The following is a 13288-nucleotide window of genomic DNA, read 5'->3' as shown; positions in this document are numbered from 1 at the left end:
TAGTATACCTTTTATTCATATTTTCAAAAACATGATACGTGATTGAATTTTTTTTATATTTCCAACAAATTAGCCCTTTTTTTGGACCCGATAGGCTGTCTCCAGGCAGAATCGAACCAATGATCTTCCCACTGTGAGGCACCAGCACTAACCATTACACCATTGCACCTGTGATACTGTGGTTTTTCTTTGTGCTTTTGAAGACATACTATAGCATGACTTAATCTTCATATTTTAGATGACATGCTATCATATGAGTATTTTTCATACATTTTGGATTACTTTTTTTTTTATCATATTTTCGACGACATGTTATAGTATGACTTTGTTTTCATATTTCGGAGCACATGCTATAGTATAACGTTTTTGTCATATTTTGGTATGACTTTTTTCATATTTAGAACGACATGCTATTGTACGACTTTTTTTCATTTTTTTTAAGTATGCCCCGACCCGCTGGCTCCCCGATGTTCAGCATGTTAGGTCCCACTTATCACTGCTTGCAGTTTTAATTAGTGTAAGTATTGTTAATAATGGAGTCCGGTGGTTTCAAGCAGAGCAATATTACAGCTGTTGTCTGATCAAACAGAGAGGTCTAACATTGTAGGAATTCTTTCCATAAAACTGTCAGACACTCAACTCTATATTGGGGGGGACAGATCGGTATTTTCTTAGTATCGTGGGGGACACCATCCCTCCCAAAAGACTCTGGTTACACCCATGAATATAATGAAATTGCATAAATTTACCTTAAAATTAATCGCCACAGAAAATTAAAATCTCTGTATACTTTCACTATGGTGGTGTGAACAAATTACGTTTGTTAATGCAACTATTCAAGTTTTGCTTTTCAAATTCAAATATAAATGCTTTAAACTCAAACAAATAGCTTTAAGTTACATTAATGAACACCAAAGCATTCACTCAAGAACCAAATTATTGTAATACTTTAGACCCGTGATTGCCATCGTATGTCGCAAGCTTGCATTCTCTTTCTTTCGTAGGGAAGCACATGTCCACTTACATGACTACTTAGCTTGAAAATTGAGTCAGTCGTTTTCTGCCTTTTGCATTTGTGCATTTAATAAAAAGTACAAAAATATCAAACTGTTTTGATGTTGCAATCAAACTATCCCAAGCGTGCGAGAGATGTCCCCAAAAGAGAGGAGGGTGAAGTTTGTTTGCTACCTGGCTTGTATTTAGAATGATTGATGTAGCTAGCCGATAACGTATTTCATTTTTTGCTCTATGACTAATGTTAGCTGATACATCGCATAACAAGACAAAGTTCCAAATAAAAAAATGTATATTACTAACCAGTTAAATAGCAGTTTGATAAATCTGATCTGTTATTTTATAATCTGTCAGCACAGCCAGCGGCGAGTCTTTATGAACGCCCGCATGTAATTTGACTGTAGGCTTCCTCGTCCGCTCCTCATGGCTTAGTCAAATGGCTGTGATTGGCTGGATGGCCGTTCAATCAATCTAACTTGTCCAATTGGCTTTCATGTGACCTCAGTTTTGTTTCATTAATGACCACCAAACCATGTTCATTCTTTTGTCCCCAAAATGTTCATTGTTTTCCAAAAACTATTAAAAACAAGTTAATGAACCACACCATTGTATTGTTCCTTCGTTACAAAAAAAAAAAAGGTTCCTGCAGTTTATCTTGAGTCAATTCCACGACCACTGTCCTCCGACCAGAAAATAGTCACTAGTTTCTAACATGCATTAATCCAAGGCAGACAATCATGTCCGAAATGCCCATTACTCCATTTTGAGAAACTTCTTTCACACAGCAGTCACAAAGTGCTTCACAAAAAAATTAAATTGTATAAAAACGGTTGTAAAAAATAAAACTGTGAAAAACCAACACAGCAGCACATCTTTGATTTTATGACATAAACCTTTGCTGTGGAGTAACTCTGTGTAGGATTAAGGTTAGCAGACATTTTCACATAACAAAGCAGGTAAAGTACAAGTGTGATTAATGCCAGTAGCTTAATGTGATTTACCAACATGACTCACCGGGATGGCTGAATGGAACAAAGCCAACGCTAATTTATTTTGTTACACCTGAGTTGTCAACATGTCGCTGTGAAAAAGGTGTGGGATCACAGTACATAAAGCGGAAACGGAAGCAGAATATGCAGGTTTTGGGAATGTGGTTATAGTCAGAAAAGCTCAAATGACAACTCCACTCAGTGGTGTTTAAATATCTGAGCAGGAATTTGGATTTAAATGAAAGTCAGAGGGTTTTTCATGAGGCAGCGGCATCACAGTATTTACAGTATTGTTTGGAATATAAACTTTTCATGTGGTGGTAATTCAAGAGCAATATTTGTATGAGGTATCTGCACACCCAGCCGATGCCAGCTCGGACTTGGAGTTGATAGGACAAACAGTATATTTAATATCTAGTGGACAGAAATCATGGTTCTGTATGTAGGATAAAGGGTGTGCTTGCTATGCTAAAAAAAAAAAAAAAAAAAATCTGTACTCTAGATTGCACTTAGACTGCAAGTTATCTCAAATTTAATATGTTATCACCATATTTCATCCCCCAAGTATCTGTTAAATTAAGCACGAAAGGCTCTTCCTGAGTTAAACATGCATGAAGACATAGTGCTTTTTATCCCCAGGAGACACAAATTCCAGTAAATTTCAGACAACACAACTTATACAACTTCCTGCTCGCTTTCAATGCGGCAACACCACATCTCCGAGTTTAAATCATGGCTGCAGGCATTTGAAGGTAACACAGAAGTCAGCTCGAGTTATCTGAGATTAGAGCCCATCAGAGACACGTCACACAGAACAATGTGGCTGATGTATGGTGAGGAGAAATTTTGTATATCTGGGAATACAAAAATAATCTTTCTCCCTTTGGGGGTTGTATTTGGCAGAGTGGAGCACATGTTTCAGCTTGACTGTGGCTCACTGTACTACAGCTGTGGGGGTGAAATGATTTCAATAGTTTATATTTTGAGCAATTTCATATTTTGAGGCCAACTTCAGGAATAACAGAGAAGTTCGTGGCTCCATCACATCAAAGGGACGTCACTCTCAAACATTTGTGTGCAATTAAAACTAAAATATCAGGAATTTCCCCCCTGAAATGACAACTTTCATTCTACTTCGAGGAAAGAGGAAAAACTTGGATGGCCTTCCTCCAGCGTGTTGTATTTACATTATTTTCTTTGTGTAATTCCCTGCTAGTTTTAAATACACTAAGCATTCAAAATATGCTGTTAGATGTTTATAACTACAATGATAAAGGAACCACTTTACTTCTGATATAAACAGATATTTCCGCCACTTGCAACTGCAACAAAGGGCCTTCAACCGCAACGTCTGCACATGCACAGCAGAGAGCTGGAAGACCTGCAGGAGAGAGAAGTCGATAGCCCCTTAATCAAAGAACACTGGTGAGAAAATCAAACTGCAAAATAACACATGGCATCCATTTGATCACAAAGTATGATTTATCTATGGGAATTTGCACCACTTTTGGACCATGGTTTGTTTGACATTTTCAAAGAAATAATCATTACAAGTATTTGTTTTTTCTGAGGTCCTTTGCATGGCATGGTTATAGCATGTTAGACCTTGGACCGGTGGAAGTTAATGAAGTTCAAGTTGAAAAGATAAGAAACTTCTTGCCAAAAAAGTAACTTAAACTGAACCGAGAAGATGCTCAGCAAGACAAAATAAACTCATTTCGCCAAATTAACCTCTTCTTTATGAGTTTTTTTCTGCAGGTTTCTTGGTTAAGTTATGCCTACATTGTGCTGACAGTTATCCTCAGGTTGGTGTTTGAGAATGACACATTTTAGCTAAAACATTTGCAGATTTAAAAGGAATTAAAGGAAAATCCCCTCAATATTCATGCCAACATCAGTGTATTGGAGGATAATGGTCTTAGTGTATACAAGACATCTGTTGTTGGTAACAGGACTGACAAGATCTACAATGAACATGCCAAAGTTTTATAGCCCCCTCCCATGTCCAGCTGCAGCGTGTTGGTGCGTTCAGACATCTTTAGAGGCAGCTAGCGGGACGGAGGATGCAGTGGTGACTCTGGAGAATCCAAACAGCCCGAACAACTGCAGCGAGCAGGTGTTTCTCCTTTTCCTGAGCAAACCCTGAACTCTCCAAAGATGAATTAACACAATCCATCTTGGCTGTGTTTTTTTTTTAAACGATAAAATTATCAGATTAGGGCGTTACCGTTTTAATTACATTCTGAGATTTGTATTCCGGGGGTGAAATGTTAGATCTCGGATAAATCATTTTATAATAGAGATGGATGGGTGCAAGTCATAGAGATGACTCCTTGTTTTCATTCATAATTCATGATCATTTCGCTATCCAAAGCCATAAATATTTAAAACCTTCAAACTTAAATAATCATTAATAATTCACTGAATTCATAGAAGGGATAGCTGAATGCATTTGTACAATTTGTGTTTCAAAAAAGATCTATTCAATGGACAATTCAGCTTGGCACGCAGGACTTATAAACGGTGCTGATTTGGACTGTGGACTACAGTATAGGATCAGGTTTGTTATCTGAAAGTGTCCAGTTGGACTGCAGCAGTGGCACAGCTCTCTGTTTGGGTGCAAAGGGTACTTAAATTAGCAGCGTCGTCTCTAAATAGATCTCAGATGGCACCATTTCTGCTGCTGAGGATAATGACGGCTATTCTGCGAGCGTGCTGGCGGGAGTTCTGCTAAACAGAGGATCTTCTCTTTTACTGGCTGTGATGTCCTCCAGTCGGAGTCAGTTGTCTTTTACAGTCTCTGCAAACAGTAGTCGCTTTGGTCCTCCTGAGGTGAGTGTGGTTGTAGAGATCCGGCAGATAGCCGTGTTTGTGGACAGCTGTTTGCGCACTTTGCTGACGGGAACATTGTTCAACAATCAGCATTAATGTTATCGATAGTATGCAGAGATATGCCAGGCCTCTGTAGTAAAGCTGACAGTTATCTCAGCCTCAGGATATTCCTTTTACACTTTGTGTGCTGTTTGCTGCGCTGCTGTTGTTAGTTATTTTTTGCTATTAGGTCACTGGTTCCCATGTGAAGGAGAATACATGCTCCGCACCTTGAACAAGCTTCTCATTGGCTTTCTTTCTATCAGGGCTCTGCAGTTCAAACACTGTATGGGCAGGGAAGAGGCGTTTTAAGTTAAAATGCTTTTGATTTGAGTCAGATATAAAAAATAAAAAAAAATGGGTGTGCGTGCTTGAATTGTTTATTTTCCAATGGTGGTGGGTGTGTGAGTGTTTGTAATGTGCATGAGTGTTTTGTAGGGGCTTTGGGGTGGGTTGATCACTGGGAGTGGCAGGATAGGGGGGGATTAAAGGGAGGGGAGGAGAAAATGGGGCAAGGTGTAGAACTGGAAGGCGGTAAGGAAGTAATGATCCTGCAGCCGCTACCGCATAAATCATATATGTGGTTCAGGATCTGTATTACGTGTCATAATTAGATTGCTTACTTTGATAAATCCCTTGTTTTACACCACAGTCTGTTTCCTTTTCTATTCAGGAAGTGTCTTGTAAAATAAAATGTGTTTATGTGTAACTGTTGATCTGATAACAAGATCCAGAGTAAGGCATCGGAAGAAAGAGTTAACTTTTACCTGCTAGATCAATCATATTCAATTTTTGGACTTTTTCATGCTAATTAAATGTATCATAATAGTTTAATATAAGGGTTTTGTAGTTGACACATGAATTAAAGATGCAAATCATAAAATGTTACTATATCAAACATTAATATTAATGATCAAAAGGCTTGAGTGATTATAAAGTACTTACACTGGATAAGTTTACAGAATCTTCGGATTCTTCTCACAAGATAACATCATCTAAAAACATTTTAAGGCAATCCAGGATTTACAGACACCCTGTTGTTCCCATAAATTTAGAATACAAATAAAATTCATGAATAAATCCCGCAGTATTAGAAAATGCAGTGTTAGTGAATTTGAGATATCTCTCTCACCTCACAGCTCCGCCTTGTGGAATAACAGAAGAATGACAGAAGAGAGTGAAAAAAAACACCTTACTGTGGGTCACAGTCGGGAATACCAGCATCAATGTAGTCGTCTCTTGTGACACCTACCGACAAACTGAATAAAGAATCCAATTAAAACATTAAATGATAACCAAATAAATCCCATTTATGTCCATTCGTCATCCATACCCGCTTTATCCTGAACAGGGTCACGGGGAGGGGGGGGGGGGGGGGGGCTATCTCAGCCGGCTTTTGGACGGAGGCAGGGTACACCCTGGACAGATCGCCAGTCTATCACAGGGCCAACTCACAGACACAGACAGAAACAAATACCATTCACGCTCTCATTCACACCTAAGGGCAATTTTCAGAATCACCAATGAACCTGACATGCATGTCTTTGGATGGTGGGAGGAAGCCGGAGTACCCGAAGAGAACCCACGCAGAACATGCAAACTCCACACAGAAAGGGCCCCCGGCCCCCGGATCGAACTCAGAACATCCTTGCTGTGAGGCGACAGTGCTACATGAGTGAAGTATTTATAATGTATGTCAATCTTCCAAAACAACCACTAAATAGACTTTCTGGTGTTATTGTATCAGCTGCTGTTTCCAAAGTCAAGAATGAACTTTCATTCTCAACTTTGAAAGCAATTTGAACAAGGAAGTGCTCTGAAAAATGAAAATTTGAACATCAATTGTAGAAGATGTGGCTGTAGTTACAGTATAGGTCAAGGGGAAGCAGACAAAATCTAAAGCAGCTGATACATAATTAAACATTTCTGACATGCATGACTGATGCTATCTGTTGTTTTGTCTGAGTAATAAAAAAGCGGATTTTCTAGGCATTAGACATTTTTGTCATCAGACAAATATTCACAGGATATTAGTGAGGAAAAAAAGTCAAAACATTTTGTTTCCGGTGTCCATAAACAATGTGACTGTCCCCAGACTTACAGTGGGTACGGAAAGTATTCAGACCCCTTTAAATTTTTCACTCTTTGTTTCATTGCAGCCATTTGCTAAAATCAAAAAAGTTCATTTTATTTCTCATTAATGTACACTCAGCACCCCATCTTGACAGAAAAAAACAGAAATGTAGAAATTTGTGCAAATTTATTAAAAAAGAAAAACTGAAATATCACAGTCATAAGTATTCAGACCCTTTGCTGTGACACTCATATTTAACTCACATGCTGTCCATTTCTTCTGATCCTCCTTGAGATGGTTCTACTCCTTCATTGGAGTCCAGCTGTGTTTAATTAAACTGATTGGACTTGATTAGGAAAGGCACACACCTATCTATATAAGACCTTACAGCGCATGTCAGAGCAAATGAGAATCATGAGGTCGAAGGAACTGTCCAAGGAGCTCAGAGACAGAATTGTGGCAAGGCACAGATGATGAGCAGTGCCTGGTTTTCTCCACATATACCGCTTAGAATTAACGCCAAAAAGTTCAATCTTGGTCTCATCAGACCAGAGAATCTTATTTCTCATAGTCTGGGAGTCCTTCATGTGTTTTTTGGCAAACTCTATGCGGGCTTTCATATGTCTTGCACTGAGGAGAGGCTTCCGTCGGGCCACTCTGCCATAAAGCCCCAACTGGTGGAGGGCTGCAGTGATAGTTGACTTTGTGGAACTTTCTCCCATCTCCCTACTGCATCTCTGGAGCTCAGCCACAGTGATCTTTGGGTTCTTCTTTACCTCTCTCACCAAGGCTCTTCTCCCACGATTGCTCAGTTTGGCTGGACGGCCAGGTCCAGGAAGAGTTCTGGTCGTCCTAAACTTCTTCCATTTAAGGGTTATGGAGGCCACTGTGCTCTTAGGAACCTTGAGTGCTGCAGACATTATTTTGTAACCTTGGCCAGATCTGTGCCTTGCCACAATTCTGTCTCTGAGCTCCTTGGACAGTTCCTTCGACCTCATGATTCTCATTTGCTCTGACATGCACTGTGAGCTGTAAGGTCTTACATAGACAGGTGTGTGCCTTTCCTAATCAAGTCCAATCAGTTTAATTAAACACAGCTGGACTCCAATGAAGGAGTAGAACCATCTCAAGGAGAATCAGAAGAAATGGACAGCATGTGAGTTAAATATGAGTGTCACAGCAAAGGGTCTGAATACTTATGACCATGTGATATTTCAGTTTTTCTTTTTTAATAAATTTGCACAAATTTCTACATTTCTGTTTTTTTCTGTCAAGATGGGGTGCTGAGTGTACATTAATGAGAAATAAAATGAACTTTTTTGATTTTAGCAAATGGCTGCAATGAAACAAAGAGTGAAAAATTTAAAGGGGTCTGAATACTTTCCGTACCCACTGTGTAAAGATAGCTATTTATAAAACTTTTCCATCCTGGAGGAGCATGCCTCTTGAAGTACTTTACCACAGAAATTGTCATGTTGAAGTGATTTTTTTATTTTCCCAGCCTACTGAGGAATGTCTAGATTCCTTGTAAGGAGATAAATGACATGAGTAAAGAATCATCAGGGCCTCTGTAGGGGAGATCACATAAATGTTACTCTACTCTGATAACTGTTTTTTACGTGGCACCTGCTGTTTGGCTAGGCTGCTCTGAAGGAAGAAAATAATATCACTTTGATGAATATTTACCTCCGTTCACTGATTTAAACGCACTGCTCCCCCTTCTCCATCACAGCGTTCCTTGAATTATAATTCTAAGCATATTCATCACAGTATTTCATCAGCTTCCCCCCCTCTGAACTGAACCCTCCCTGACATGATTGTCTTTAAAGCCTTGCCAAAACTTCCCAGGTCAATCAGAAGTACATGACTCACTTACAGTTTTGCCTTTTGTAAACAAGCTGCAGCTCACAGGTGATAACAGGTCTCAAAAATGTGGCTTCCTTTTCAAAGCTTAGTGAGTTATAACACTAGCGCCGACTGTGTGAAGAAGAGCAATGGGAGAAGTGTTAACAGGTGTAATTTGTTTTCTTTAAGGAATTCTTAAGAAGAGGCTCTTTGAACAATGACATAAGAGGTTAATTGAGGAGCTTTTATTTTTTTTCCACGATGCATATTCAATTATACTGCTTCTTATTCTGACATCATGACATGTTTAGGCTTGAAAGTGTTCCAGGTCTACAGAAATACAGGAGCTGCACTGCAACTGAGAGGTATCACTTTACGACAGCTTCCACCTGGTCTGAAGTAATGCGTCCTTTGCATTTAATGGGCAGAAAAACGTCATCTGCATATTAATTTGATCCAAAAACAATGTAAATTCATTCAGTGTAGTAACAGAGGAGAACATTTTATCTTAACAGACACATCAAAGAAAGGCAGTCATACTTTTAGCTCTGGCGGATAACCAAATATGTGGGAGGTTTGGATGGTTTCCAACCTCAGGTTAGGGACCACTCGAGGGGTCTCCAGATTATTTTGATAAATCATGAAATAAAAGATTTCTTTTCCATAAAAATGTGTAAATTTTTCCACTGACTTTTGCTTTCTTTTCTCTTTTTAAAATAGTTTCTACAAAATAAAACAATCTGAAAAGTTTTATGAGACTGAACAGTAACACAATGTCCAAAGTACAGCTGAAAGATGATGGGAACATCAGTTACTATGCAGGTAATTAGTCATAAAGCAAAATACTCACAGTTGCAATATGAAAAGGCAGGGATCAACAGAATTATTACAACTCATTTTGAGCGGGACATTAATGTCTGAACTAATTTAACAGTAATTCATCCAATAGTTGTTGACACATCTCACTCAAAACCACAAACTCACAGTGACACAAAATAAAAGTCAGAGGATGGATGAAATCTTTATGATTTATCATCTGTAGGAACCACAAATTTCTGTTTTCAGTAGCTGCTTAGACATTCAGCTGAGACTAAAGTGGTAGACTCACTGATTGACTGATGACTAACTTGTCCATGCTGAGGCCATAAAATGTGGCAAAGAGCCAGATGAAGTTATTGCCTCATTTCGAAGAAACTCCAATTTCCGCATGACAAAATGTCGGTAACTGCTGCTATATACCATCAATATTTAAAGTGTTGCTCTGTACTCCTGGCAACTCATCGTGATTGTACCTTCACTGGGATGTTTACTATCCCTGTATGATAATACAGGGTAATAAAAAGGTGAAAGCACAATTCAGTTATGTTGCAACATGTTTTTGCTGAACAGGTATTGCCTCTCAAAATTAACTCCACATTTTCCCCTGTGAATCAGTGTTTGTTTATTTTGCAAAAACCTTGAGGGAGAAAATGTCTCCAAGGCTCACTCATCAACATAGGTCGAAAGAGAAGAGGAGTGTTTCTTTTTCTGTTCTATGAAAACAGAAAAATACAAATTTGATCCTAATATGAAAAGCATGATGAACTACATTTAAAGACACTTCTCGGAACAAAGCCTCACCCTTCACCCCAAAGCTTGTAAGAGAAATTTGCGGAAAGCTCTTGAGCCCATTTCATCACCTGGGATCTAGTATTTTGGTGGATGCTATTGTTTTTTTTGTCTCGCACCGTATATACAAGTGGATGTAGCTTCTTCTGGGTCTGAAAAATAAGGTGACCACAGAAGAGCAAGACAGAGCAATACCTCTGAGTACCACTAAGGGTTGGTTCCAAAAAGGGTCTGGCTCAATAGACTTCCATTCAACTTCTTTTATGAAATACAAAGTCTTTTTCCTTTTTTCCAGATGTCATTACTGTTATCACTAAAGTCACTCCTTCTCGTTAGTTTTCTGTTGGTCAACTTGAAAATAATTCAACCAATAATTAGATATTAGGCCTAAAAAAAAAAAAAAGCTATATTTTCCGGGTCGTGTCTGTTTCGTTGACAGGTCTGTGGTGGTCAGGTTTCCACGATTGGTGGGAAGGGCATAGTGTCGTCATGCTTCCATTCAAATCGAGTCAGATCCACCGCTCATCCAAATATGGTCACTTGTGCCTCCAAACCACTTCGAGCTAGCAAAATGGCGCCGGCCGAAAAGTAAAACTCAAGGCTTCATGACGGCAGTTCACGAACCAATAGGTGACGTTAGTGTTGGTTGCTGCTTACTGAGAACCTGATTACGTAATGCCAATGCCTGCCCACTTATAGCTTAAAATTCACTTCAACCCAGGCACATCAATCAAACCAAACACGTCCCCAAACATACTTCTCTTTGAGGCCTAACACCGAATTTAATCATGGAAATATTTTCAGAAAGACCTCCAGACCTCTGATCAGAAGGAGTGAATTTAGCAAGACACTATAATGACTTGTGGAAACTAACTTTATGATTCATGAGAAGAGTTTAATAGGAGTCTATAAAGCCGGACGCTTTTTGGAGTTAGCCATCAGTGGTATTGCACTTTAAGGCACTTCGGCAGTCGATTCACTTCTGAGACTACGCCCATTTATAAATAAAGTCTCGGCTAATAATTTCTTTGTGCCTTCGGGGCTATGGTAGAAAAATGAGCGCAGTGTGAAACATGGTACAACTTCATGGACCTGCTCCTTGTATAGATATTAAGGGTTTATTCTAAGGTAACCAAAACATAATAATTCTTAGTATCAGGTAATTGCAAACTGATAAAAAAAAAAACATAATTATGAGTGTTAAATTCAACCTCTGTCAATAGATACCCCTAAATCCTGCACACTAAACCTTTAATTAAGCTGATGACAAGTTGTGGACGTGCACCCTGAGTGCAAAAAAAAAAAAAGAGTTTTTAATTGAGAGTTTTTAATCAAGGTGTCGCAAGCTTACAGTATATCAACTCATCCACTTGACTTGTAAACATCAACAGAGTAACAGAGAAAATGAAGCTTGATGGAACATAAACCTAGTTGGTACATGTGGAGGAACAGTTTTCCATGAGGAACAGATGCTGGGCCAAAACAAGGTATTACGAGGTGTGCTTTTCAGGAAATATTCTATTTCTGCAATAACAGAAAACAGGAAATCAGATTTTCATGTTTTATTTATGTACTCATGTTCCCATGTATTGACTGGAGAAAATGTTCTAACCTTGTGTCATGATTTATCAATGCCAGTAAAAAAACAAAAAAAAAACAAATCTGTTCTCCCTGCTTTACGTAGTCTCATCAGTTCCTCCATTTGTCATTCTGTCCCTGTGTTTGTGAAGATGGGCGAATCTTACCTTCCCCTAAATATGACTGATGGTCTGTCAGTCAGTTTTAACCTTGCCATAGACAGCACAATGTTAAATGCACCCTGGGAAAAACTTCAGGTCTTGTTAACACTGACAGGGCATGTCAGTAGACGCAATAAAAACATTTGGGGATTATAATCTTGATTTTAAGCACCATGTGAAATCACATGCTCAGTTATGCTTTTTGGACGTAGAAGCGTTGTCAAAATCTGAGCCTTTCTTCAGATTTAACGAGTCATTTCTGCTTTTTTTGGATCGCAACTCAACTATCCCTAAAGCCTTGTTCATTTGTCTCGACACCGGATCCAGACCAGTGAGGCATTAAGGAAAAATTAATCACATGTTGCACCTGTTTTTGCTTCTCTGTTCTTGACATACAGTACTATGCATCACACAGTGAGGTGTCTGTACGTGGCTCTGGCAGGAGCAACAACATCCGTTTCAAAATCAAGGATGAAAACTAATTGAAAAGAATGTATTTGCCCGTGACCGTCTCTTGATTTAACACCTGGCGTTCTTTTACTTGGTTTGCTTTTTATATTTTCTCTTATCCTTTTCTTCTTCCTGTAAAGTACATTGTATCTTGAGAAAACGTACAAATGAAGCTTGCCCGCCCATTGGTTATTTGTTTTTCTATCCCGATCAGAACTTCAAATCGAAGGTGTGTTTGTGACACCAGTTAGGTGAGGATCTTTGCTGATGATACTCGCTGTATTTGACAGTAACAACTGTTTACAAAACTGTCATGCTTGCAAATGTACTGTTTTGTACAATGTAAGCATATACTTTGTTGTACTGAGGTGACCCTGTCATTATAGGAAGATGCGCCTCATCAATTTTGAATCAGTATTTCATCAAAGTTAAAAGAAAGACATAATGAGGAGTCCCAGTTTGGGAGAATGAAGGAGAATTTGTTCTCCGGCAGATCTACAGTCGGTTATGCAGATGGACTTGCATTTTTTTTTTTTTTTTTTTTTACTGTCCGAACATTTTAAGGTCAGAACGAGTTCGGTTTTGACTTTCACTACACAGCCACAATCATTTACAGGAAGCGCTGTAGAAAAAAATGCTTCCTTGCCCAGTCACCGCAGAAAGGCAGATAAGGCGAAGAGTTTGCGAGCGGTGGCAGT

Source organism: Brachyistius frenatus, unplaced genomic scaffold (genome assembly GCF_029030835.1).
Source record: "Brachyistius frenatus isolate BFR_SWC_R1_liver_20210118 unplaced genomic scaffold, ASM2903083v1 Contig_12, whole genome shotgun sequence".
Taxonomy (NCBI): Eukaryota; Metazoa; Chordata; class Actinopteri; family Embiotocidae; genus Brachyistius; species Brachyistius frenatus.
Note: the sequence above shows the minus strand (reverse complement) of the source record.